Genomic DNA, 20,697 nt, shown 5'->3' with positions numbered 1-20,697 from the left:
AGTAACATTTGACATCTTAGGTTTCCAGGAAACGTGGCACTCGATTTCTCCTGTTGTGGAAGACTTTGCTCTTTGAAGAGGGGAGAGAAAGGCAGGCCATATATTAGCCTATTGACTGATTTAAAAAAAAGTGTCAGGGAATGAAAATAATTTAAACTAGAAACCCAAATCCATACATGGAAACAATCTGGCTAGAAATAGAGTCCCAAGTACAGACGCCTATCCATTTGGTGATAATAAATCTGTACTGGAATCCAATTGTTTGGAAGGAGTTTTTGTTTTGCCACTGTAAAGAGATTGATTGATGATTTTAGGGTAAGCCTGCATGACCCGTTGATAAATGTGTGTGGAGAGCAACATAAAGAGAGGAACGGTGCAAGGTGAAGACATACTCTTGGGGACAAGACTGGGAGGAGAAATAAAAGGTTGGGGCCAAAACCTGGTTGAGAGAATTGGAGGAACGTGACTTCCATATGTTAAACGCCCATATTGCTGGGGACATACCAGCGGCTCCTACTTCAGGAAGAGGTAATCAATGTTCCATTCTAGATTACTTCATCGCCGCTAGCATTTCATTCTTGACTAAATCTTTGCAGGTAATTCAAATGGAAAGAAAACGATCATGATTTAGTTCAGCTGACATTGGGGTTACCAGTAGGTGGGAAATTGGAGTTATGGGAGAATGAGGTGGCTTTGGGACAGGGAAGAACATTTACTTCTATTAAAATCGAAAGAAAATTGTTTCCTTTAATAATCGATACATCACAGTTTTGCGAGATAGGAACATTGGCTGTGATTCTGTTCCACTGTTGAGGGATTACTGGGAGGTTAAAAGGGGGTGGATTCAAATGCCAGCTCAAACCAAAGCAATCTATTGGCTGGTATCTTTCCTTGCTGATAGAAAATCCAGTGTACACTGGGCAGATCAATTCTCCCAGGAGTCTGACATCTTTTGCGGGGTTCCGCAAGGAGCAAGCTTATCTCTGCTTCTGTTTAACCTGTACCTAAGGTTTGTTTGTGATGTATTGGACAAAAAGTAACACCTACTTCACAAACTACGCTGACGATACTCAGCTTGTAGTAGAGCAGCAATTATGCAAAAAACAGCCAATTAGTAAAAGACCTACACAACACCATAGAATCATGGATGGATCACAACTAGATGTGGTTAAACAGTAACAAACCCGAGCTGATGGTCTTTGGCTCCCATCAGGCTAGGGGTAAACTATCACCTCAATATAACTCTTAAGATCAAAGGCCCACAGCTACAGGTGGTGAATAAGGCTATTGTAAATTTGTTATGTATTTAACTGCCTGTATATTGTATTTTCCTGCTATCTGTAACACAGAGGTAGCACTGATCTATGTAAATAAGATGATCCTTAACACTAAGTATTCATGTAACTGTAACCTTTTGTAAACAATGCGCCCAGATGTCCCCGGGCCGGGAGCGCTATACAAATAAAACACATACAAATATGACCCTCAGAATGACACTGGAAGCCTCCCTAAGTGTTGAGGCTCAGGCATCTTATGTGAGCAAAACTTGCTCATATTACCTTAGACTCCTTTGAGCAATCAAACTCCTCCTAAATGAAGTAAATTGCACCACTATTGCAAGAGCAACCATTCTCCCGCCTTGATTATGGAAATGCACTTCTGCTTGGAGCCAGCAAACAATGCATGGCCAAACACCAGCTAGTCCAAAACAACGCAGTTAAGATAATTAAACAGAAACGGAGGACGGAGCACATTAGCAAAGCTAGGAGGGAGCTACACTGGTTGAAGGTAGAAGAAAGTTTTTTCAAATAACTAGTTCACAAGTGTCTGTACGGGAAAGCACCGGCCACCTGAAATCGAAGATTGCTCGTTACACACCAGCACGTACGCCAAGATCAGAAACACTGGGACCTATTGTTGTTAAACCACATAAGAAAACAAATGGCTTAGGCAGAGCCTTCTCAATTCGTGCAGCTACAAAATGGAATAGCCTACCTCTGAATCTGAGACTAGACACTAACCATCTTTCTTTCAGAAAAAGTTTGAAAACATACCTGTTCAAATGAATAAAAGCTACTTGAAATATAGCTAGCCTTGATCTCCCTCTTTTTGTTGGTTCCTGCCAAGTGTCTTGTCTGATGTGCGGCACTGTCTCGTCTCTTGTCTTTATGTGGCGCCCCAATGCCTGCGTGCTTCCAGCGGCCTACAAATAAAATCAATAGGTCACTGAAGTGGTAGGAAATAAAAGGGACTCAATAGAGACATGAGAACAATGCGGTATCTAGGGGGTTGGGAAAGTACACTTCTACTCAAGAAGCAGAGACAACAATATAAAAACGGGTTGATAATCCACAAGAGTGCCATGCTGCAACGGGACGCTGAACACATGCTGAAGATTTTGTCAACCAATGACTCCAGGAGTCTATGGCGTCTTTTAAATGAGGCTGGTGGTTCTCAAATGGAGCTCCAGGGAACTGTGTCTCAGAAGAGACTTGGGTCTCTTTCCTCGGTGCCCCGTGGGGCAAAGTAGGGGAGAAGGAACACCAATTGAGGATTACATTTAAGGGGAAAGGTGGAATCTGGGCATTACGAAAGGAAGCCCTTGGGCTGATAAAGAGGGCAAGTAATTCTAGAGCCCCGGGCCCGCCGGCCTTTCAAATTCAATGCTTAAACAAGCTCTGGAGGAGTTGGCATCCTTCTGTATGAACCTTTTTAATGAGATCATGGTCAGGAAGGTGGTGCCGGATTCCTGGAAAAGGGTGGTGGTGGTGGTGGTGGTCCCAATGTTTAAAAAGGATGGTAGGGCAGACCCGAAAAACTACCGCCCTGTCTTGGAGAAGATCTTTGCATCACTTATCTTGGTCAGACTGAAGTGCTGAGTGACTGATTCAGGACATTAAGAGACAAAAACCGGATTTCTAAGTGGGATGCAGCCTGAACCGGTTTCTGATGAATATCCTTAAGGTTAGGGCAATAAAGGAGAAACTAAAAATATACATTACTTTCGTTGACTTCACCCAAGCATTCGACAGAATAGATCGTGATCTTCTTTGGGCCAAACTAGCTGCATGGGATGGCCCCAGAGACCTTGTAGCGCCAATTCGGACCTTGGATTTTAATACGTCTATGCAGATCAGACCGACCCAGAAGGGCCTTCTATCTAGAGACATCCCTATATCGATGGGTTTGAAACAGGGCTGCCCACTAGCCTAAGAGTGGTTTAATTTATCATTTCAGATCTAAAGGCTGCGATGGAGGTGAGTGGCGTGTTCCCACCTAAGATCAATGAGGAGCCAGCAGGATGGATGCTATATGCAGACAACTTGGTGGTTCTGGATCAAACACTGATTGGCCTACAAAGAAAATTAGACGCCCTACAGGCCTATGTAAAAAAGAATGGCCTGAAAATAAAGGCGTCCAAATCGACGATACTGGTGCTAGAAAGCCTAAAATGGCCTAAACGCAACACTTTCTCCTGGCGATTGGGAAGTAAAAGGGTAAATACATTGGGAAACGTTAGATAATTGGGAATACAGATAAAATCTAGCCTAGATTATATCCCTCGCAAACCGGAACCGAAAGTCAAAATGAAGAATTTAGCTACCCAAGGGCTTATAATATATAAGAGGTTTGGTATGTTTTCACTCCTCCCCGTCTTGAAATTTTACAAGCAAAAGGTCATCCCAATTATAGCATACAGAGCGGATGCCTCGTTAGGTGTATCATGGAAAAATTGGGCGATGTTAGAAGGCTTGTTTTGAATAAGAATACTCAACTTACCCAGAAGTGTGCCAATCGTCATTATAAGGCAGGAATCGGGGCGCCTCTCAATATATGCTATAGAGGCTTGGAAGTCCCTATTGCTGTATCGAAAACTAATCATAGAGAAGCCGCCCCCACAATTTAATGTACTAAAACCAAAAAAATGAAAAGAAGGTGGATGGGGTTCTGGAAATGTGGTTAAGTGTTGCGCTATGCTGATGTGACTGAGGAGATGTTGAAGTCCAACCCGAACGCTGTGAAAAAGAAAATATAGTACTGGGATTGGATTTCTACAGCAACGCATTCAATATGGGCTATTTGAACACCTGTGTAAGGAAACAAATGTTTGAACAGATTGCCTAAATATCTGTTAAAATTCCCTAGTCCTCAATATCGTGCCATTTTTATGAGATTTAGAATGAATTTATTTCATACTCGAGAGATCCTTAATGCTTGTAATAAAGTCTTGGACAACCAGGAAGAATATTCACAAAGCATTCAGTGACCCCAATGATATACTTCCTCCCGAAAGTTCACAAGAACCCCATCAGACCTCCAGGGAGACCCATTGTGACACTGTGTGGTTCACTCCTTGAAAATATGTCTAAATTTGTGGACGAAGTGCTCTGTACATTTGTCTCTACGCTACCATCATATGTAAGAGACACCACAGACTTTTTATGTAAAACTGATGATTTGCCATTGGAACCGACATACTTATTGGCTACCATGGATGTGGTGTCACTGTATAAATCAATCCAACATGAGGATGGTATAAAGGCTTGTGAAACCTTTTTGAATACCCGATCTCTGAATTACCTTGAATATTTGACCATGATCCTTGAAATGGTAAGACTCTGTTTAGAGAACAATGTTTTTCTCTTCAATGATTAGCTATTTCGTCAAATCCAGGGCACCGCCATGGATGCCACATTCGCGCCATCGTATGCAAACCTAACGATGGATAACTGGGAAAAAAAATCAGTGGTGTGGGCAGAAGAAAATGAGATCCTTACATAGAAAATAATATTATGGCTATGCTATATCGATGATTTATTTATCATTTGGAATGGTACAGCACAATCTTGGCGTGAATTTGTTAAACTTCTTAACGTTAACAACTTAAATTTGCAATTCACAGAACACCACAGCGCACAATCCATTGTATTTCTAGATGTGAAGGTTAAAATTGTGGGACAAAAGACTGGGTATGAGCTTCATAGCAAAATTACAGGTGCTAATGTTCCTCTCGATGCAAATAGCGCACAACCAAAATGTCTCCCGTGGAGTATCCCATTTGGCTAATTTATTCGCATCAGACGGAATTGTAGCGATATCAATTACTTCGACTTAGCGAGCAAAACTACAGCCCACAACTTCTTACAACAACGGTACCCGAAAAAAGTAATCGAAAGATCTTATCTCAAAGTTCGTGACATGAATAGACAGGACCTGTTGACAATATCAAAATCTGACTGCAGGAACACAATATTGATATTGATATTAATATTTTATTTCTATCGCGCTCGTACACAAGTATTTCAGAGCGCGACAAGGCAAGGGAGGGTAACAGGGGAGAACAAAACAGCAATCTTACTAGGCCCAGAGACATTGAGAACGCGCAAGTGCATGGGAGAGTGGGAGGGGTGAAAAGTGCATGGAAGGGGGGAGAAATGGAAAGTGCGAAGCAGAGGAGAAACAGATAAATAATAATAAATAAATAACAAAGGCAACAAAAAGTGGTAGTGCAGCCAGCAATTTGCAAGTGCTAGGTTTAAGGCATTAGACAGGGTCGGTCTGATAAGTGCAGGAAGAAAAGGGGGGGCTGTATGAGTACAGATACAGACCCCAGTGCAAGGGGTGGCACATAGGCAGTGCGGGAGGGTGGCAGGGTGAGCAGGTACCTGGGCCCAGAGGACAGAGGGTGGCCAGGTTCACGGTGCCAAGAGAGAACAGATCATCATGGGAGAGGGGTAGCGAAGGTAGAAGAAAAGAAGGTCTTCAGGTGTTTCCGGAATCGGAGATGGTTCTCCTCAAGTTTTAGAGTGGCAGGGATGCCTATTAGATTGATTTTAACTTTTGGAAGTCATTCACCTATTATAAAAAATATCATCAACAAATACTGGAAAATTTTGAAGGTGGACAAAGATTTAGGCAACTTATTATAAGAACGCCCCGATATAACTTTTCGAAAAAGTATGTCCATCTACAAAGGCATTAACTGGCTCCCAGGGGAACGAGCTGGCTTTTTTTTTTGTTTTGTTTTTTTTTTTTTAAGTGCAGCAAATGCAAAATTTTTAAATATGCTTTTCATTGTAGCAGTTATACTCATCCGATCCTAAAGACACCCATGCAAATCAAGGGCAAAATCTCATGCGAGTCTGAGTTAGTAGTCTATGTCCCGACATGCTCATGCCTCAAGTGGTAGGTGAGCAGTACCAAATGTAAATTAAAAGTGCGCATTCTGCAACACATCAGAGCTATTGTCAACAAGGACCACACGTATCCCATGGGCAAAAAAAAATTCGGAATTTCACGATGGTGACCCATTTTTTGGCATCTGCAAAGTTGTAACTGGCCTGAGAGGAGGAGACAGTGAAAAACTGTTGCTATAAGAAGAAACGAAATATATAATTGATTTTGAAAGCAAAAACCCGACAGGCCACAACGTTGATGAAGAACTGTATACTTTTCTAGGGGTTTAGGTTGTTTATACTTTTTCCCCTTCTTACTCTTCCCCTTGATTTCTCTTTTCTTTTATTTTCCTTCCTTTCTTGACATTTCTTGCTGAGCGTCTTTGGTTATTTTTCACTTTTAATATAATCTGGTGATACATACCAACATTGATATCTTTGACTTGTGGCGAAATATGCAACATAACATGATGTCGGCCAAAAAAAACCAAGAGATGAAGGAAGGACCCGTAATATTGCTCGTGAATACATAAAGGTTTTCTATGGGGCTTTGTAATCTTGTAGCGAGTGAGAATTTTGTCATTTCCTTGTAGATTGTGCAATTAGATTATATATGTATTGAATAGTTACCATTACTGTTGTGACCTGTTTTATGGACTGCATTAGCACTTTACCTTTGGTTGTGTATACTTTGCAGATATCCAATGAATTCCTATCATTGTTATATAATGCACTTGCACTTTATTACATGATGGATGTACATATATACACAATTAAAATGATAATGCTGCTCATTCTTGCACCATGCACTGGCACTTTACTATTATTGGATGCGTTTACAGAATAGATACTCATGAATTTCCAATATCTTAGTACAATACATTCGCACCAGATTATGTGATGGAGGCACATTCATGTAATCTTATGAGAACTTAGTCCAGTCTTGCACTATGCATTTGCACTTTAGTATTTTAATTCTATGCATTTGACCTATGATATGTTCTCAGCTAAAAACAGTTGGACATATTTTTTCCTGCTGCACGTTCAACATACGTTCAACATAATAACATGTTGCCATAATATCCATCTTAGAGCACTGGGCTATCACTTGTACACATACGTATGATCTATGATTAACATACGTAAGGTTGGCGATCTAAACAGTATCACCGAATCATACATAGTTTACCTCACTATAGATCCAGATGTGATATTATACGAGCATGGACACAACATTGGCAACACGACAGCCCAAGTGGGATGCAAATGCAATGGAGTGCATAGCCACAACACTGGCAACACGACAGCCTAGGTGCGATGCAAACACATTGGAGTGCAAACCAGGGCGCATATGTTTATTTGATGGCAGATATACAATTTTCATTATTGATTGTATTGTTTTTTTTTTTTTTTTTTAACTATGACCAAAACCAACTGTGGATGGAAACATGGGTATTTTCAACAATTAATGGTGAAGCCTCATGCATTGGTGCTCAAAATATATATTGGATAAATGCATTAGCAATTGCATACGCTGGATTAGCTATAACCATGCAGAACATATAATGCTCATATACTTTGTGAGATCCAAGAGTCCTTTCAAAAATGGCCACCAGAAACAATAGCAGCCAGCCTAAGTTACCTTCTCACGGTTTGTCAATGCATGTATGTGTTTAAATGGGCTCCCAACACATGGAAGCGTTAGTGTGAGCAAGCCACAGGAGTGTGGCGAAACGCATCAGTCAGCCTCTCTGGCATGGTTGTAATTGGGAAGCTTTTTTAAAACTGCATATCTTAATAAAGCTTTTTACTTTCTACGATTTCGTTGGGCGGTTTTTTACTTGGCATTTCACAACTTTCTTATTTTTGAGCAATTTGTTCCGCACTCTGGTGTAATCCACTCTGATGGGAGTGCAGCTCCGAAGAATGGAGGCTTCATCGCCTTTCTTTTGGGAAAAATATATATATTTTTCAAGTGTGTGTTTTCAAAATGTTCAGCATACTTCCCAACATGCTACAAACCTGAAATGTGGCATGTGGTTAGGTTTCATGGTGTAAACAATGTAACAAGTATAAAATATATCTTTTTCAGATTTTTTTTAAGCGTCTGCAATGCGTTCCCCTTCCATATATCTTTGCGCCGTAGTTCTATGTTCATTGTTCCTAAAGTTCAGCAGTTCCTGAAAACTTCAGCAGTTCATTCTTCCTAAACTTTCCACACTATCAGCATTCTAGCATTAGCGGCACACACTTTTGAAGTCATGCGGGTGAGACAATATAGTGCTTTTGTAGTAATGCGAGTGACAGGAAACTGGATGTCTTTTCAATTGTGTCCACAATTACATTGTCCGTTACATCATGGCAAATCTCATGATATTTACAGAAACTTTGTTTCCCACTAAAGTTTATAAATATATGCCATCTCAACAATACAAAGCTTACACACTTCAGCCCTACACGTATGGCACTTATGTTGAGGTCGCTGCTGCCTTGTCTGTAGATCGGGACACCAATAATGTTGCTGCACAATCTCAACACTCCAATTCAAAGTAGCTGGAACCGATTTACGAGATTCATGCTTTTATCATGGTCAGCTTTCTGTGGTTTGCTCCAGGGTTTTTCACACTAGCTCCTACAGGAAAGACTAGCAATATGGTCTACAACGAAGCATTGGTTTACTTCATTAAATAAACTTCAAACTAGAACTGAAGTAGGAACTACTGTGGTCTCTGAAAAGTAGAAGCAGCTCTTGGAGCACTAGTTGAATAATGAGCAATCTATGCCGAGAAGGACTTCTTAGAGGCCAGGCATTAGGATCATTATAGGCCATGGTCTTGACATTTTATTGTTACATGGAAATATGGTGACTCTGAAGGACACAATCTCAGTTCACTGGTCAGTCCACTATGCTCGGCTGTTTGTGCTGGAGCATACCGCTGAGCACACCAGTGAGCACTCGCAGCCTTTAAATGATACTCTCACTGCGTTAGTTCACAGTGCTAGGTATTTAGCAAACATCTTGGGTGTGAAAGTACAAAGTACAGTTGGTTCAACATTGCATTGCGATGATTTGTTTGCTTGCAGTGCTACCATTGTGCAAAATATTTGTTGTACAGCAGCACCATTGAAAATCCCTAAATCAAGAAATACCAAGCCATTGTTTTTCTCAGGACCTACTGCTTTTACGGAGACAAAGTAGAAATGCTGAGAGGAAATGGATAGATAGTCCTCACAGGTCAAAAATGGCATTAAAAGTATATAAGCAGACAATTCTTCGAGCTAAATCAGCTTATGCCCATGCAAAAATTGACACTGCGAAGAATCATCTTAGGGAGCTATATGAAGTTGTCTCAAATTGCCATCCTAGATGCACCTCCTCCATTGTGTAGGCAGGCTAATAGATTTAACATATTCTTTAAGGAGAAGATAGAAAAGATTCAAAGAAACATCTCTTTGAGCCTCCTATCCCCTGATAAGAACCCTGTTCCAGTGGAACAGGGCTCATTGGAGGTTTTGATGATTTCAGAGGGCTTAGTGCCTTTTGATTTCAAAATGAAGTGGTGGCACTGACCGCATCGTTAAAACCCACAGATTTGTTATTTCCACTGCCAGATTGCGCAGCTAAGGGGCTGGCTTTGGAGATTTTTAATACAATTTGTCAAAAAAAGGAGGTCAATTAAACACCTAAAAAAGTTGAATTTAGAATTAATCGCACAATTGCTGCTATTCCTTGAACGGGCAAACTATTAGAGAAGGTTGTTGCTAATCAATTGCAGTGCTTCATGAAAAAAAGGAGTCTCTGCTGGACCCTTTGCAGTCGGGCTTCAGACCTAGATTTGGGACTGAGACAGCACTCCTGGCAGTGCAGGATGAGGCTGTGGATAATGGAGCCCTCTCATTACTTGTAATGTTGGATCTCCCTGCGGCTTTCGACACCCTCGACCATTCTATATTGCTCCGCCGCCTTAAGGAAATTGGCAATGTTTCTGATAATGCCCTGAAATGGTTAGCCTCCTTTCTGTTTGATCGCTATCAGCGGGTGAAAATGAGGGGCTTCCTTTCTGATCCCACTTACATCAGATGTGGGGTCCCTCAAGGCTCTTCCCTCTCGCCTTTACTTTTTAATCTCTACCTGCGGCCTTTGTTGAATATTCTGAGAAGGCATCAGAATATTCTGTATTCATATGCTGATGATACTCAGGTCTTCATTAAAATGGGGGATGTAGAACAGAATTTTTTAGGCTCAATCAATCAATGTTAGGAGACTGAGGTCGCCCTGTTTGGACCACAGCATCTCCTTAGGGCAAGAAACTGCCCCCAGGAGTTTTGTTTGGGGGCTGATCTTAAATTTGACCCCTCCCCCCCAAAGATAAAAAATCTTGGTTGTATATGACAAAACAACCTTGGAAATGAAAGCCAGGTTACTGCCAAAGACAGGCAGTTTTGTGCTCCCTGCGTATGTTATGACAAGTCCTGCCATATGTTCTGAGCAGTGACCATGCTATGGTGGTGGGGTTACTGTTACAATAGTCCAGATGTGACTTTATCAGTCACCTTGCTGGAATTCCGACCAAACAACTGCAGAGATTTCAAAGGGCCTGTGGTCTGAAAAAAATACGATCATGTCTCTGGTGCACGCCGTTCTCTGCATTGGTTGGCGGTGGAACGGGATTAAGTTTAGGATCGCATGCCTTGCATACAAGAGCCTTAAGGGGCTTACTCCTAAATATTTGGTAAATAAGATCAACCGACAATCAACCTTCTAGACCTCTGCGCTCAGCGACTCAATTGTTGCTGAATATTCCCCGCTCTCGATGTGTGACAAAGGGTGATAGGAGATTTGCAGTCTATGGCCCTCGGCTTTGGAATAGCACCCCCCACCCACGAGAAATCAAGACCCTGGAAACTATCTATATAGGTTTCATAAAGCTCTGAAAACCTCTCTTTTAAGATGTGACGTTATATGACCCAACGCCCCCCCACCCCCTCCAGCCCTTCCCGTTTTCAATTCTCCAGGTACTGTGTGCTCACTTTTCTGACCAATATCATTTGCGCCTCTATACGATTTGGTTCGTCCTTGTGCAGGTTTATAAATGAATCAAATCATGGGCATCGGGATTTCATGGTCTACTATATGTAACGAACAAGGGGGGTCCTGGGAGTGCCTCCCTACCGTCATAGAACCCGGGTTAGAGTATAAAACCAGTCTTTAGCTCACCATCATTTCACAGAAGAGAAATTTCCACTATATATCATTCTTTGTCCTGCCCAAGGGCAGTCCAGCACTGGTACTCTTGTTCAGAAGAGAATTGCCTGGCATTTCAATGCTGGACTGCCTTTGAGCAGGGCAAAGACTGATCTGATATGTAGTGGACATTTCTCTTCTGTTAAAAGATGGTGTGCTAAAGACTGGTTGAGACTCTAATCCGGGATATAGGCCGGTAGAGAGAATCTCAGGACCCCACTTGCTAGTATATGTAACGACAGGATAGCTTGGGAGTATAAATCAATGTCCTAATGAACACAAACTATTTGGGTCGGGTTACCCAGATTGAAGTCTTCCAGAGTAACAAGGTCAGCTCGGACAGCCATTTTCCTACTCAGTTCAGGAGGGCTCGGGCCGGGAGACCTTGTATTTCTATGGGTTGGTGGAATCCATTATAAAACAAATTATATAAAATGGTCTCTCCTGTCGTACATGTACCCAGCTCTGACCCCCCCGCCCCCCTCCCTATCTTCCTCCGCCTCCAGGAACGGGTTGGTGAGGTATTTGGGTTTAATCTGCTCCCCTGTCCTCTCAGTTGGTTCTGCCTCTTCCTGAAAGATCAGACCAGGGTGTAGAAGTCAAATCTCTAGGTCTTCTTCTTTTGGTCTCTTTGAACAGTATCGGGCAAAGTGTCGGGATTTCCCATACGCATAACATGTTATTTCAGTCTTGAATAGAGATCAGGGCTTCCACCAGACACTGGGTGGGGGTTTCCTGGGTTCGCTCTTGAACGAACAGGAACACTGGGCCCAGACTTGTGAACAATTGGACTTTCTTCTTTCCCTCGTCCTACTCGTTCAGGATCATTAGGTTTCTTCGGACCGCCACTGCCTTCCCTGGAATGCATGGCTGCCTAGTGGGTGTTAGTTGTTTGGATGTCCTCATGGAACTGCCAGGTGACTATCTGTAGATACAGGGAAAGCGAATCAGCAACATTTTTCCAGTATTGACATTTCATTCACATCCTCATAGGTTTATCCATTAGCCATTTGTTGAGGATGTCCTTTACTCTAAAGTTAGCCAAATCCCCTCCTGTCGTAGGCGTACGTGTTGGGAGCAGAACAGACAGTGTTCATAATGCCCCTGTTCAGATCTTCCTGGGGCCTGGGGTGTGGGGGGGGGGGGTTCTTCTGTCTGGATGTAATTCCTGGAATGCATGTTGGGCTTCTCCCGTCAACAGTGGTGCCATGTACTTGGTCCAACAGTCTTGGTGCCAGCTTGTTGTCCCTTTGATGGGGTGTTGTGTCCTGGAGAATGGCACTCGTAGCTGCAACAGGTTCTGTTATGTCCGTCTTCTTCCGAGGACTTCTCCACTGATGGAAGGCAGGCCCACTGTCAACCCTTTCCAACCCACTACCATTGTCTTGAGCTTGTCGTAGCTGATGGTCTTCTCACAAGCCTCTTGCATTCGTTCCAAGAGACCCTTCTTGGGTTTTGTATCTAGGATGGTGGTTTCCTCAGACAGGTGAGCTAGTGTGGGAACGGACTCTAGATCAGTGGACTCTGATGAGTCTTATGGCACACAAACAAGGCTTAAGAATTAAAATTCTACTCCAATCACCCAGACTTTGCATTCCCAGGGCTTAGTATTGGTGGTTACCTAAGAAGTTCCTGCTCAGGGTCTTTGAATCCCACTCCGGACACTACGGGTCATAGATGGTCCAATAATCACACCAACTTGGAAAAGGGTCAAGGGTTCAGTTTGGATATATTTTCTTTGTGGGTCCTAGGGCCGTCACACTCCCTCGCTCGGTCTTATTTTCTTCCTCCACCTGAACCCAGGCATCCTTGACTCTGGGTTAGTAGATACGGAATATTCTACTGTCCAAGTTCTAGGCTGTCCCGATGGTGAAGACCTAAAGGTGGTTAGGCCTTTCCTATCACAGACTCCCTCAGGGACTTCCAAACTGTCCCTACACTATTCAAAAGGTTAATGCCCCAACAGAAATTTGGATAGTGTCTTGCACTTATTTTGGTTTCATTCAAGCTGCTCCCTCAAGTCCATGCTCACCTCTTCCTCTCTACTGGTACTACTTCCCCCCCCACTTTTACTTTGTCCCTTCAGCATTTCACTGTTCCTGATCTTGCCTACACCCTTTGATGGGACTTCCCTGCCCACTCCACGACACTACACCTCCACACTTCGCTCCCTCTCCCTCTCTCTCCCTACCCCTCTCCCTGGGGATTGCTCTCTTTCCCTTAGCCAATATTGCCAGGTAGTCCCTTCTCAGGGTGTATGTGTGTGCTAGAAATACATAATTAGGCAGGGGATAAGCCCTGCTCAATTTCTGCGTTTGAATTCGCTGCAGACCGGCCATGGTGTCTCAAGAAAGTAAGTGTCCCGATGCCCATTATGGATGTACGATAAAATAACATATCTCAAAAGATCCAATTACAAAATTGCAGAGCCCACTTGCCCACATTTTGTAATGTGATCCTTTGGGATTTTGCTCGTTTGTCCCCCACACTGCCTTTAATGTATGCAGGGGGCACCCCGCAACTCCCGCACCCCATAATACAGAACTGGGCGAGCGGGCGCACACCCCTGCAACCCCTGTTCAGTATTATGGGCTTCGATCTAATCTACCATGCACACTAAACGTGCATTCGCCATTTTAGATTCAATCTTTTCGTGCAATCCAGCCCATTACAGGTTGTTAAAATGAGATACTCACGTCGTATAGAGTCCAGGGGAGAGTGGCTGCTTCTCCTCTTTCAGTCTCTGGCGGCCTCATGGGACTTGGACTCATTCGGGCCTGCCAGCAGCCTCTGGCAGCACTGTGATGGGTTTCTCTGCACAGCATCTGTGAACGGAGGCAGCTGGTGTCTCTTGCTTTTCAGCAAGCAGTGCTTAACTCCGATCAGGTCTCTGTGGGGAAGTTCTCTCTTTGCAAGATTTCTTGTTCTCGGTTGTTTTTATGGGTCTTATTTCTCCAACATTGAGCGTGGGGTGTTGATTCTGGTTCTCGCCTGGGTTTCCTTGCTTGCTTTCTGTGCCAGACCTGTGGTCTCTAAACACAGGAGACGACACTGGCAAGTATCTTGTTGCGGCAAGGCTGCAGCAGACAGTGTTCTGCATAATAACATTATCTAAAGGGGACAAAGAGGATAGGACTCTGGGCATTCTCAGCAGTCACTGTCCACCTTAGGGGTAGCACTGGCTCTGGATCCATCTGTATACTTGCATTACCCTGCTGAGAGGGGGTTTTTACCCCCTCTTGAAATGATTAGGGTATGAGCCTTGTCATAGGGATTAACAAAAATGTTTGATAAAGAAACCCAAGAACATTTTTCTTTAACCTTTGTGGGTTGGGAATACTCAGCAGGGTTTATTTATTTTACATATTTACAGCATAGACACCATTTAATGTTCATGTTGTTCCATTTCAAAAAGTTAATCTTCTGAATGTGTTGGGCGTTTCTCAGAGCGTTCTACTACAATCACAGCATTTTCTTAGTTTTTAAAATGTCTTTATTTTTTATTTAAAGTCATAGTTTTAGCATAAAACTTTACACATATAAAATAAATAACACAAATTTATTACATCTTCTAATCAAATTACTCTCATAAAATCACTACAACCAGCTAGTTCAAAAAGTAAAAATCATTAAAACTAGGAATATGAATAAACTTAATGAAGAAAGAAGAATAAAATAAGTATGAAACAAGTTCACAGTGCGATTATACTAATATAATTGGATAAATAAATAAATGCCCCTCGTCATCCCAGAGAGACACTAGTTAGTTTCTTGTACCTCTTTATCTTGTGTTGATGTTACAAGCTTGACCACCACCTTCCAAATTCTGAACAGAGTCATGTGAAGCCCCCCATTATATGTGTTAATATATTGCTTCCAAAATAGGGGGTCTATGGTGTCGATTGTGGCCAAATGTACCCAGGTGGTTAGTGTACACTGTTCCCAGACTGGGACATTCTGTCAAGACGTGCTTGGCTGACTCACCATTTGTTTTATTCAGACAGATACAGCAATAATGTTCCTGGTCCGGAAGGGGCAACAAAGGACCCAGAACACTCAGGACAGGTAGGCGGTTAATACGTAGGAGAAGAATAAATCTCCTCGGGTGAATTGAGGGACATATATTCAAATAAGGCTGTGCATTCTAGAATGTGTACAACATGTCAGATACAAAAGCATAGGTTTTAAAACAAGCTCAGGTGTACAAAGTTTACATTCCAATCCCATAAATCAAGACCTTTTTCAAAGTAGCAACTGAGATCAAAGAGGTCAGAGGTCGCTCCCCCCCAGTTTGGGGTCCATCCTATATTTTGGAATAAAATATTCATATTCTTACTAAAACTGGACTTCAGTTGTAGCCTCCGCTCAGTGTTGCCAAAGGTCTGAAGAAGGGGGTTTGAAGGCCCATGTAGCATTTTAATGTACATAATTGCTTTTTTTTCTTTTTAAGACCAAATATTTGAGTGACATAATGCCCAGCTCAAGTCTTAGTACGGCCATGGGCACGCAGTTGGACAGACCCAGTAGTTTCCCCAGAATCTCTACCGTAGGCCAACTGGAGCCATTTTAGGTCAAAGGTCTACCAAACTCTCCAGGCCATAGTTGACCGCCGGGACCGAACACTGAAAGTATAACTTTCTTTTTTTTAAATTTAGTTTGTTACAAACTTTTAAAAAGAATACAAGACCATACAATTGTCACACTCATGTTCCCAATTATATGTTCTGACATCATTGTCTTAGATTCCTCACCATTTAAGAGTAATGAAGACTTTCTAACCACTTGCTCGTTTGTCATCCAATACTCTCTTGTTAAGTTGTTCAAGGTATAATGACAATGCTATTGTCAGATTTGTGTGTTCACTACTGAGCATTCTTGCCCACCACTCGTCGCTGCTACAAGTCGATGCTTTTTCCAGCTCTTTGTTTAGATAATACGTTCTTGAGTCTCTCAATTCACTGCAATTGAATACCAGATGTTTCAGCGTTTCATCTTCATTATTACAAAATCTACAGAGCTGATCTTCTGACCCAGCTTCATGTCTTAGTTTTGTTAATTTATTTCGTCAGTAAGAGGTTCAGTCTGAATTTCACGAAAATGGTTCTTAGTCGCTTGCAGAGAAAATTTTCCATATATTTTGGTAGGCAGTTTAAGGCTTTTGCTTCCATTGGCCTATTTGCCATACATCTATAGGCCGAACTCTTCTCTGAGGTTTCTTATTAGGTTACGCATACAATCAAAGATATAATTGTGCATTTTTTGGTATTCAATTATCAGTATTAATAACCATTTTCATTGATTTACGCTGCCTTCAGCGTTACCAAACAAACATTTAAATATGCGTTAGCAGACAGAATTAACATTACATAAGCTATTTACATGTTGTTGTTGACAATAATAGTCACGTGGCTACGTCATGTGACTATCCGATGCGTATATCTAATTAAACGTAAGGTCAAAAAACATGATTTTTTATCATTCACGCTGCATTCAACGTCACCAGTCAAATATTAAAATAAGCAATAGCAGGAAATTTCAACATAACAGTTACGCTCACGCTGTTCACAATAAATAGTCATGTGACTAGTAACGTGACCTTCCAATTCGTATATCTGGAGCGCCTAAACAGCTTTCCAATTCTTTGGAGGAGCAGTGCCATGACTGCGTATTTACGCGAGGACCTCTTCTCGTCTAAAACATTAAGGTGAGTGTTCCTAGTAAGATTGCTTTATTTAGCAACATATTGGTCCAATTGAATCCATAATAACGCAGGCACTGAGTAGGTCTCATCCTTTGTTTATTTTTGCTTTCAAATGTCTGGATGAATTCCATCAGTATAGATCAAAACGCAACCTTGGGAACGTGACAGAAGCTAATCATTAGAAGCAAACACGCCCGGTTAAAGCCTTGCTAGACGATTCAAGGGTAAGCGGCTGATTGGAATCGTGGCGTTCTAGTAACAGAAACAACACTATCTTTTTAGAATGAATCACGTGGTCGATCGTAATTCTATATACATTTGTTGCAGCTATTATCTGTCTTGCCACGAACAGCCGATTTCTACAATGGATTAAGAGAAATGACGTGACTAACTCAATGTGGCTCTAAATAATTCACCAAATAGAAATATGCGAACACGTTCATTTGGGTAAGCGGCCCCCTGGGGGAGTTTATTGTTTGCATCCTCCAATCAAATAACTTTAATGTCCTTGTAGAACTATTCATGAACTAGTGCCTTCCAAAACTATAAATCATGATCCAAACCGTAACATGCTAACACCACATTATGGCCTTTTAGAACAAATATATATTGGTAATATGACGTGAAACATATGCGTATTTGTTGGCAAATAGACTAAATTGCGCCTTTTCCTCTCGTCTCTTCCTTTTACTCCCCATCAGAATGCATTTTTGGACCAAGACAAGCCAATTGACTCAATAAACAATCTTCTAAATCAACTGCCCATTTGTATTTAGAGATTACATGTCTGAACACTCTAACATGAGTGTCACCAATTAGTGGATCACTGCATCAATTAATTATTAGCCTTGTGGATGGTCATTACGTTCTCAAAGTTGAAAGTTGCTATGCTAGCAATTGTGTATGAAAGGTGACTTTACAGTGCAATCAATCATTGGACGGATAGCCAAATGAAACATATGTTTTGCGGGTGTACAATTTGTTCAATTAAGAGTGCAACTGAATAGTGCATGCCCTGAGGAGGACCCGTTCCTGGGTCAAAACACGTGTCGGCATATGGCACATTTATAATACAGGCACTCATTCATACAGGTATCTCTCTGTTTTTGCTTTGATTTTCTTATTAATTTCAATAAGAACAATTTGTGGAATTGGTACACACATTTACTTTATTTATTTTTCAATGTGAGACTATATCACCATATATTGGGTCAGTATGGAACCAATTGTCTACCTACAAAGTGTTCATCTTTTTTTGAGTCAATATCACACTTGTATAGCATAATACTACTGACAAATAAATGCTGACATTGCTCACCAACAAACCTTATTTAGGAGCCAATATTTGTCGTCCAATTATTCTACAGTGGAGCATAGCATGGGCTAGGGAACAACCTTACAGTGGGGGTTCCCACCTTCCCATCTGTTCCGTTGCCAAACTGCTTCTTCAAATGTCTTCCTTTTTTATTCAGTTTGTTTATGCTTAAGGACCTGAGCGCACAACTAACTAGGAACCCCACTTCACCTCTATCCTGGATCCACCCACTTCTGTAATTCCTTTTAAAGGAATGAAGCAAAGAGCTTTCCATTAGAGTCAAGCATTGATAGTAATCGATAATTACTGGCGTCTCTTGAATGCCTTTTCTTTTTTAAGACGGGCACAAGAATGGCCATTTGCCAAGTGGCAGTGATCTTTCCCTCCTCGAACACCTAATCAAAAAGTATCTTTAGTAGTGTGGACCAAAAATAGGGATGATGTCTCAACTACATTGGCCAGGCCATCTGGCCCCAGAGCCCTAGAAGATTTTAAACTTCTTAATTTTCAAGTAGATGTCCACCACTTTTACCTCAATGGACAAATCTGGGGGTTTAATGTCGATCTTAAGGGGCGGGAGGCAGCCCTAAGAGGGGAGCTATGCTTAGACAGAAAGGCCACTCATGTGTGTTAATTTATAGGGTTAATCATGCCCAATTTCTTACATCCCTTAGCCTCACCCATGAGGGGCCAAATGCTGCAGGAATCGCCATCACAAAGGGCAGCCACCATATGTTGCCATAAGGCATCTTAATTAGATCTGTGCCACCAGCTGAGCCAATTGCGATAAGAGTTTTTCATTAGTTTTATCGCCTGCAAATATACCCCCCCCCCGCACCCGCAAGACAGAGCAGTAAGGTTTGCCCTGCGCAGGTCCCCATGCAACTTTGTTGGTGTCTCTAATGTTTTTATCATAGATCAAATGAGGTTTCTGCTCTCTTGATGTCAAGAATGTCTTAGAAGTCGCATGTAGGTCGGTGAAGGAGGCAATCCATCTCTCAATGCCATCCATGTACATTTCATGAAAGACCTGAAGATCCAAAGAGTTCATATGAAATGTGGCAAGCTTGGCTTTGAGGATATTATTCTCAGACCATTTAATGCGGCTGCCAGGGTAATTAATCTCCAAGTTCCAGGGGCAAGGGGTGCGCTATTGCCTGCACTAAGGGAGCCCTAAACTTCAAGATAAGGGCCTCGTGATCACTCCATGTGTTAACACTAATATGTAGGTTGGTCACGCTCAATGCGGCTGCGCAATTCACAAAGACATAATCAAGTGTTGCACAAGCACTTCCCGTCCTCCAAGTGTACCCCCCCCCCCCCTGGAGTATCACTTTTAGTCGCCCATTCAAGATTTCCAGTTCCCAGTTCCCAACTCAAGAAGAACCTCAGCCAGCATAGCCCCTAATTGTCCGAGTGGTTTTGCTTCATAATACTTCTGGGGAGTAATAGGTCTTTCACTTGTGCTCCATAACAATTGAGGTCACCTCCTATAATACATTCCTCCCCTTGCCAACCATCCCACTTTATAAAGAGCCCATTCAAATCATCTTGCAACTGTTCTCTGTGAAGAGCCCGGGAGGGTTATATACATTGACCAGCAAAATCTTGTTGTGTTTATTAGGTAGTCACCTCTACCGCTAATAGGTGTTGCGTGGTAAACATTTTGCGTGAGGAGACTATGCAGCACCCCCTTACAAGACCCCCCCTCACTCCTCGATGGTCTCCATTTGATGCCCTTTTTAGCAAATGGATGGTGTAACCGTCCATTATGATGGGTGACATTAACCATGTTTCCTGTAATGGAAAACATGTAGGCCGAGTAAGGAAGGAGAGTGACCCAGTGGGTGATAGCATATGCGAGAAACCTAGGATGTCCAGGCATATGAGTCACCAGTCTCATTGCTTATTCATGGCCATAGGTAACGAATCTGCCAGCCATTTCAGCATCTTTTGGGTATCTGAGAGCTGAGCCTTCTCTTTGGTCGGAAGATGGGCTACTACTACTACTACTACTACTGAGCCACTATTGATAGTACCAATCTTGACCGGTAGTGAAGGATCTATCCAGTCCACCTCGGCATCCAGCTCAACAAACCACCCCCCCCCCCCTTCCCCCTGCCAAGAGCGGTTCACGATAATTTCGAAGGAGTTGCACTCTGGTCTTGTGCTTGCAATGGATTGCCAAAACATTGGGGTTAATGCAACGAACAAGACAGCCAACAAGCATCACAAATACAGACCCAACCAGGACGCCAAA

General features: G+C 42.3%; 1 protein-coding gene across 2 annotated transcripts in view; it reads right to left on the bottom strand.

The window, feature by feature from the left end:
- The window catches only part of SSBP1 (single stranded DNA binding protein 1), a 262,275-nt gene that overhangs the window by 229,075 nt on the left and 12,503 nt on the right, over positions 1–20,697 (bottom strand). Inside the window, exon 2 of one of the 2 annotated variants that reach the window (XM_069628751.1) lies at positions 2,055–2,203. The exons of the other annotated variant lie outside the window; for it this stretch is intronic. The gene's annotated coding sequence lies outside the window, so the exon portion shown is untranslated. The remainder of the gene's footprint in view (positions 1–2,054; positions 2,204–20,697) is intronic. 2 annotated transcript variants of the gene reach the window in all.

This window comes from Ambystoma mexicanum, chromosome 12 (genome assembly GCF_040938575.1).
Source record: "Ambystoma mexicanum isolate Mex_15411 chromosome 12, UKY_AmexF1_1, whole genome shotgun sequence".
In the NCBI taxonomy this organism is placed as follows: Eukaryota; Metazoa; Chordata; class Amphibia; order Caudata; family Ambystomatidae; genus Ambystoma; species Ambystoma mexicanum.
This window is presented reverse-complemented; position numbering and strand designations above follow the sequence as displayed.